This window comes from Schistocerca nitens, chromosome 7, assembly GCF_023898315.1.
Source record: "Schistocerca nitens isolate TAMUIC-IGC-003100 chromosome 7, iqSchNite1.1, whole genome shotgun sequence".
In the NCBI taxonomy this organism is placed as follows: domain Eukaryota; kingdom Metazoa; phylum Arthropoda; class Insecta; order Orthoptera; family Acrididae; genus Schistocerca; species Schistocerca nitens.
In genome coordinates, this window is record NC_064620.1 from 582,201,972 (window position 1) to 582,209,809 (window position 7,838).

The following is a 7,838-nucleotide window of genomic DNA, read 5'->3' on the forward strand; positions in this document are numbered from 1 at the left end:
CCGCTTTATGGCGCACTCATTAAATTTCCATGCGTTGTCGCACGCGCCGCCTCCAAGGACGGCCGGCCGCCCCACGGCGACGCACCGAGTCGCGCCGGTCGGAGGCGGGAGAGCGCCGTGCCGTCTCAGATCTGCCGCCCTGGACAGGGCGTCTGGCGGGCCCCGCTGCGGAGGACGCAGCTGACTACCGGCACTTGGCACTCGGGTAGACATCGGATCGTGAAGTCGTACGCACACGGCACTGCCGTCTCGTCCTGGAGCGCGCCGAAAGAGGTTGCCGTCACGGTTGGTGCACGCTCGGAAGCGAACTGGAACAGCAGAGCGAAGGACATGAAAAGAAAGCAGTAGGTGAGGGGGGAGGGGGGGGGAGGGGAATGAGACAGGGTTTGTAGTCACTCCCTGATAGAGGTGGCAAAAAATAACGTAACTGATAGAAATAACCGGTTACTGAGAAGTAACGGTTACTGCGATAACCGTTCCTCTGATTCTGGCAGTTATTTCAATAACTGTTTAGTGTCAACAGTGCCTCGCGCCATCTGTTGACCGAAGATCGTACTGCGCATTTGAAAGGCGTTCTATAGACCGTGGGAATAACTGTGAGACTGCGCGCCATCTGTTGATAAGAACTTTGTACTATTTCTTGGGCCTTCGTTACTTTTAGCATAAACAATTAAATAAAGTTAATGTCCGAGCCGTGGCTGATAGGAGCTGCAGTACAGGCATTAACAAGTACAGTCGATCCCTTGAGCCACCGCCTTACGTGTTAATTTAGCTTGGACGCGTAGTACAAGGAAAGTTACTAAGGAATTCGAGCGACTATGGAAATAACTGTCAGAGACCTGTATTCTCCTCTGGCAGTTATCGTTATTGGCTCGTAGTTCTAGTTCTCTGGCAGTTATCGGGCTACCATCACAGGTAACATGGAAGCTGGTAACGGAATAACTGTGTGTCTAGACGTTCCTGACTCGGTGACTCCAGTTAAAGGTCGTAGTTCCAGGTGATATTTCCAGAGAGGATAGCAACTGGAGCGAACAAATATTTTCGTACTGCTACGGAAACGACGGTGGGCCATCGGGGAGAGGGGATGGCAAATAACGGGAATCTATCGTCTCATTTCTCTGCAATTCTTGGTGTTCCGGAACATTTTTCCAGCCTTTGGTTGCGTTAGAGGGTATTGACTTTCGTTCCGCGTTCTTGTTTTTCTTTGTGTTGTTGATATTACTACCAATAGTTGCCAACATGAAGAGGTCGAGGACAAGCGAAATGTGGTCATATTTCGAAACTCTTGATCGAGAGTTTGCAAAATGTACTTTGTGCGGTAAGAAATTATCGTACAAATCGACGACGACGAATTAAAAAAAACATCTTCAGAAATCACATTTAATTGTGAATTTCTCTTCACAAAGACCTTCGGAGCTAGATTTGGGTGAGTAATGAAAAAAATATATTTATTGCAATTACTGTTATTTCAGTGCATGCATAATCATTTATTTTTTATTTTATTAATCTTTTTAAAAATAAGAGCATACTATACAGTGTGGTGCTTTGTGCATTTTTACACGCAAGTTTTCATTTGTCGTGACTACTTAAGCTGTCGATACCACCGCACCTGTTTGCCTTGACATTAAATTATGTTGCATATGGTGCCAGAATACTTAATTATTTAATTGGAAGTTATTGTTGCAGGTGTAATAACGATAGTGCTAATAAAATGCCACTGTGTGATATATGAACTGTCGTCTCGCAATTATTAGTAACTAATCGGATAGCAGATTGTATCAGTGCTCATTCCTGTGTATCATTTGTTTTTAACCCTGACGATGCCGGGAGGGGGGGGGGAATTAGATACTGTTTCATATTTTAAAATTTTGAAAAGGATAATTGTTTTTTATGGAGTCTTCAACTGAATTCCATAAATGTTTTAAATTTTGTGGTTAAACTTAACCCAAAAATTTGACACGTTAATAGTACATGTGACTTTCCACAGTGACAGTCATATTGAATATTTTGAAGTTCAGGGCCCTACTTATACATCACTATTTGTTTAAAATATATGTCAACAACAATTAAGATATTTTTTTAGGGTGGAAATACAGTACCCTCCCTTCCCCACAATACACATTATTGAAAATGTGTTGGTGTTGCTAGGATTAAAGAAGAAACTTGAAGCTATAGTCATTACTAAAACTGAGTCAATTGTCAACTCGTTTGAAGTAAATATTCAAGCTGCAAGTACCATGTAGAATACTGTACGCAAACATTGTAATATATATCACCAAAAATAATATGGCATCATTTCTATTGTGCTTATGCTGATATGAAACCTATTTTTCTGTAGGTGAAACCCTTCCTGTAGATGTGATCCTTGGCACCAGTAGTGTGGAAGAGGAGCGAGAGGCACACCAACACCAGCAGATGAGTCTCCGTTTAATACTTGGGATATTATAACAGTAAGGTAATTCTAGTTTGGGTACATTTTTGGCAGATTTGAACTCCCCCTTAAAATGGAGATATAACTGTAGGGCATAGCATATATTTGTTATGCTACATTAAAAGAGTACTAGTGGTTTTGTGTTGAAGTGTTTAATGTATATTGTCGGTCAGTAAGTCAGAGCACTTTGTTCCAGTTATAGCTCCAGAAGTCAGTCACCAGCAGCAGATGTCACACAGTTATAAAATGGGAAACTTGAAGAATAAGGTACTAGTGGTTTGGATACATGTGTGGGAAATTTCACCTTTCACTTAAAATGAAGGTACAGTTACAGTCCTTAAGAGTATACTGGCAAATGGTAACTCAAAGCTCTTTGTTTCTGGTCAGCAGCAGCAGCAGCAGTCACACAGCCATAATGCGAGAAGCTTGAAGAATAATGTGGTAGTGGTTTGGATACATATGACATATTTCACCTTCAGTTTAAAATTGAAGTTTGTTTATATTGGCAGGTGGTAACTCTGAGCTCTTTGTTCCAGTTATGGCTCCGATAGTCTTCCAGCAGCAGCAAATGTTACACAGTCCTATAGAGGCAAACTTGAAGTATAAAGTAATAGTGTTTTGCATACAATGGCAAACTTGACCTTTCGCTTAAAATGGAGGTACATTTGCACTGAGTTTAATGTTATGACATGTGAATGGATTACCAGTGATGTATATGTAAATACTGGAATTTGTAACTTAGAACTTAATTTCAGTATCGGCTTTGAAATTTGGTCACTGGATACAACTATATTATCTTTCATGTTGATAGCAGCAATCATCAGATTGCAATCCAGTTAAGTACCTGTGAGGCATGAGATGTCAAAAATACTTGTGGGTTATTGGTAGCCTGTGTCAAGGCATGTGGCACCTCAAAGTTTGTAAGTACAGTAGCATTTTGTTTTCTGCTTTACTTAAAAATTGGTAGCTGTAGCACCCATTCTGACATTCAATTATTTTGAATTTCAAGTTTCTTAGAATGATACTGACATCAGTTTGTTAACACTAATCCGTATATTATTGTTAATATATGCTGCTATTTTCCTCAGATGTTAACTGAAATTGTTTTATTGTTATGATAACAACACTTCAGCCTTTGCAAACTTGCAGTATAGGTTACCTGCTGAGAAATATTTACTGGAAGAAATGGTTTCTTGAATAGGACCGAAAGGAAAACCACTGAAAATGCCAAACGTGAATTGGTGAAACATCTTGTGCTCAATACTAAATTTCATTTGCAAAACACGGAAGTTTTCCTATCTTTGTGGTGGAACACAACAAATTCTCATAATTTTGCTAGTTTGTATTCTAGAAAGGGTGCCAGAAATGGAAGAGTATAATTTTTATTAAATCGGGCATTAAATGTAAGTAGGTTGGAGTACAGAAAGGGTGCAACTGGCCTTCCCCACTGTAGCCTGATGTGCTCCAACATGCATTTGTACTGATGTGCAGGTGGTTATAACACTAGTATCAAACTGCATGGTACCCACTTACTAATGTGACCTACCCTTGCATGATCTTCTGCAGACAGCAAGAAATGCGCTACTGCTCTTACTACCTGTCCAACAGTTGTGGAGGATTTTTTCCCCTTGGTGCTTGACATGACATGTTTTGCCCTCTGCCCTTAAAATCTCAATTCTTGTTACATTTTCTATCTCCTGATGGACCTGTATTGATTAAAAAACTAATCACTGCAGAGGTGATTGTAGAACTTTTGCTAGTGGCAGTGTGGAGGGGCTCCACTCTTTAAAAAATAAAATTACATTGTGGGACATGGAATTATTATTAGATGCTTTCATGGACATTTTGTTTACTGAAAAAGTCAGTCATTATCTGAGGTATTTAAATGTTAACTTCAAATCTAAAACTGCATCAAAAGATAAATTTCAGTAAGTCTTTAACAAGTTTCAGTATCTTGTTTCACATGCTGGACCCTCCAACTATAAAAAACAGTGTTTTGCGGAGAACAGCTATTCAGATGTTAACATCCCAGAATTTGTGTAGAAGATATCCCTTACATTGTTAGTTTCATTGTGGTCACACTCTACAGTGTAGTGTTATCAGCATACATATAGAAGTTTGAAGAACATATTAAATTAATTGCTAGACATGCCTTAAGTGAATATGTTTACTACTAATGTGAGTCAGCTAAGTAGTTGCTGCAAGTTTTTATGTTATTTCTAAAGTGTCTTTAGACAAGGATATTTCTGCTGTTTGTTTCCTGTTCTTCTGTTTCAGATAACTACTCATATATGCAGCAACTGCTGAAGCAGCCTCTGGCAGTTTATTGAAGTTCCGTGAACAAAGTGTTGTGTGGTCTGTTTGTGTAAAGTGATAAAGAAAAATGTTAAAGTGTAATCGCATATGTAATTGTGTATATATTTAATCATTATTTTTGCTAGTTGTAAGATCTATTTTCATGTAAATCAGAACATTGTATAATAGGTAACAACCAAATGAGGTAGTGTAGCTATTAACAGCACTGACCTCATATTCGGGAGGATGGGGTTCGCTCTGTCTGGCCATCCTGATTCGGGTTTTCCCGGATCGCTAAGGCAAATGCCGGGATGGTTCCTTCATCAAGGCCACGGCTGACCACCTGTCCCGCCCTTAAAGAGATCCTTTAAACATTGTGTGTATACCCATATTTTGAATTATTGATGTTTGTTGTATTATGTTGAGATATTCTTGGATGAAATAAAAAAAGTTTATACATTGTATTTGTGGTCACATGTTAAATTACTGAGAAAGTTGCAGAGTGATTATGGCACCGAATTTCCATTCAGGTGCATTGGGATCCTTCGCCTGTTTGAACATCCTGATTTACATTTTATTTGGGTTCCCTAAATTCCTTTAGGCAAATACTTTTGTTGGTTCCACTGAATAGGCCATGGCAGATTACCTGCCATGTCCAATCTGAGTTTCTGCTCAGTCTCTTGACATGTTAACTATTTATTCATTCTCTTTATAATGCTGCAATGTTTTAAGTGTTCCATATCATTGTGAAAAAGTCAGAATAAAATTGATCATTTCACATGTACATACATTTGTGTTGGTTACCATTTTTTATTTTAACTTATCTTCTTTTTGTTCCCTGTACTCTTAAGTAATTTGTTAAAAACCCATGAGGTCAAAGACGAGCACTTACTACCATTTTAGGATATATTTTATGTACAAATAAGGTAATCTCTCATGTGGCATGGTAATGTCTTTGTTGAGGTGATATTACTGTCTCATGAACATAGGTGTCTTACATAGAACATACAGAAATTAAATAGCTGTGCAGTAATCTTGTAAGAATATATTTTAATTTTGGGGCAGGATAGGAAACGCATCTCAAGTGATAAATGTATAATCTCCTACCTTCTCAAGAAATGTCAAAATTTGTGGCACTGCTGTGAGCACAAACACTTGCTGTCTCATACATAGTATGGAAAGCTATGAAGTGCAGTAGTGTGTATGCAACATGTTAATACTTTCTAGGGATTTTAAACTTACCGAAATGCCTTGAGTATTGGCGGTGATCTAAAAATGGAACATATTTGAGTGTCTTCTCCAAGTATACCCCATCACTAATGCTTGGTAGCATCATGATGAAAAAGTGCCAGTGCTGTATCAGGTCAACTTTAATACAAAGAAACTTATGTAATTTGGTGAGACTTAGCTTTGTGGCATTAGCGAGAGAAAAATGAGTTTTCTCAATTTGTACACATCCATTGCAAATATGCTTTTTTTCATTTAATTAGTTTTTGGCCATTGACTTTGAAACATTTTATACATAGTTTGGAGCATATCACTTTTATGCGGGAACAGTGTACACTTCAAACATAGGTATTGCAATTGAAGCATTTCACGGAGGTATGTTTGGCATGAATACAATATGCTTACAACAATAATCACGTCAGATACATATTTACTTACATTTGGGCCTATTAGCACTTGTGCATACTACATGAACGTTTTTGAATAAAATATGCTTTTTTGTTTTCAAAGAGCTCAAGTCAGTTCATTTTCTATTATGTTAAGCAACACTGAAAAACTCTGTTAGGTGCACTCATTGCTACGTTGAGGTTGTTATATGCAAGACTTAGCCCTTCATTTTGAGTGCTCATCTTGTCTTGTTCATGAATTAGTCTTACCTATTCAGACAGTTAACTGTCATGATATTAAACTGCAAAAAGATCAAAGCAGGCAGCTGGCATTGACAGATGAAGTGTTTCGAAAGGATTCGTGTTATTGCCTCGTGTGAGACAGAAAAAAAGCAAAACGTGGAATCCACAGGTAAAGCATTCCCCAGGAAAGGAAATTTTGTATTTCCTATAGATGAATATCTTAACAGGGACTGGTAGAGTAACTTAAGTAAAAAGTATTATTTCAGTTTTGACAGCACTTTACTGCAACAGACAAGATCAGATTTCTGAAAACTTACTGCAAATTTGTATTACCTACACAATACCATTAATTCATACTCTCACAATCTGGATATACAAAGAAGAATTGTATAAAACGAGTGAAAAGGTATTGTAATGACATCTGAGACATTAAGCCTTATGAGTTGTTAATCAATCATTCAGCACTGGAATTCTGTATACAATAATGCCAAACATGACAGATACACAACAAACTGAAGGCTTGGACATATGCATTAGTCATTCTCCCACCACAAAATCAAAACCCTCACTGTAGATTAGATTAACTTGTTTTTGTCCCAGAGACCCAAAAATGAGATGATTCTCATGGATGTGCAACATGTCAAAGTATAACATAAAGCATTTGAATATAATACTTACCACCATTATCATCTGTCACGAGATTGTCAAAATATGTGAATATATTGCAGTAAACTGGAGCTGCTAATATGTACAGTATTAATATACTGCCAGAACAAAACATAGTTATGCACTTTTAATAAATTTATCACACACAGAATACCTGATCTTGACTGTTGTGACCAAGTGCTGTCAAAACTGAAATATGCTGGTAGCAGAATTTTTACTTAAGCTGGTCTAACAGTCCCTGTTAAGATATTCATCTATAAAGTAGAAGTTGCCTATCAAAAAGTCTTTCAAACTCTCAGTAAACCGTGATTTATCTGAAACAAAGTTTTTAATGGTTGCTGGCAGTTTATTGAAAATGTGTGTTCTTGAATGTTGAACCCATTTCTGGTCCAAGGTAAGTGATTTTAGATCTTTATGTAGATAGCTGTTCTTATTCCTAGTATTGATACTATGTATTGTGCTATTGGTTGGAAATACTTGCAACAAATTTCATTAAAGAATAAATATACTATAAAGCAGTGGTTAGAATATGAAGTTCCTTGAACAGGTTTCTACATGGTGTTCTTGAATTTATACCACAAACGATTTTT

The 7,838-nt window shown here is 37.7% G+C and overlaps 1 long non-coding RNA gene across 4 annotated transcripts; it reads left to right on the forward strand.

Annotated features, from left to right (window-relative positions):
- Positions 1 to 647: 647 nt before the first annotated feature.
- LOC126195342 (uncharacterized) lies at positions 648 to 4,422 on the forward strand. 4 transcript variants are annotated; one of them, XR_007538586.1, is made up of 5 exons: positions 648 to 1,426; positions 2,339 to 2,455; positions 2,628 to 2,753; positions 2,968 to 3,090; positions 3,187 to 4,422. It is a non-coding gene; the product is annotated as an uncharacterized LOC126195342 (long non-coding RNA). The 4 variants fall into 4 exon arrangements; XR_007538584.1 differs by having other exon boundaries at positions 650 to 1,426; positions 2,628 to 2,698; XR_007538585.1 differs by lacking the exons at positions 648 to 1,426; positions 2,339 to 2,455; positions 2,628 to 2,753 and adding an exon at positions 2,797 to 2,872.
- The last annotated feature ends 3,416 nt before the right edge of the window (positions 4,423 to 7,838 follow it).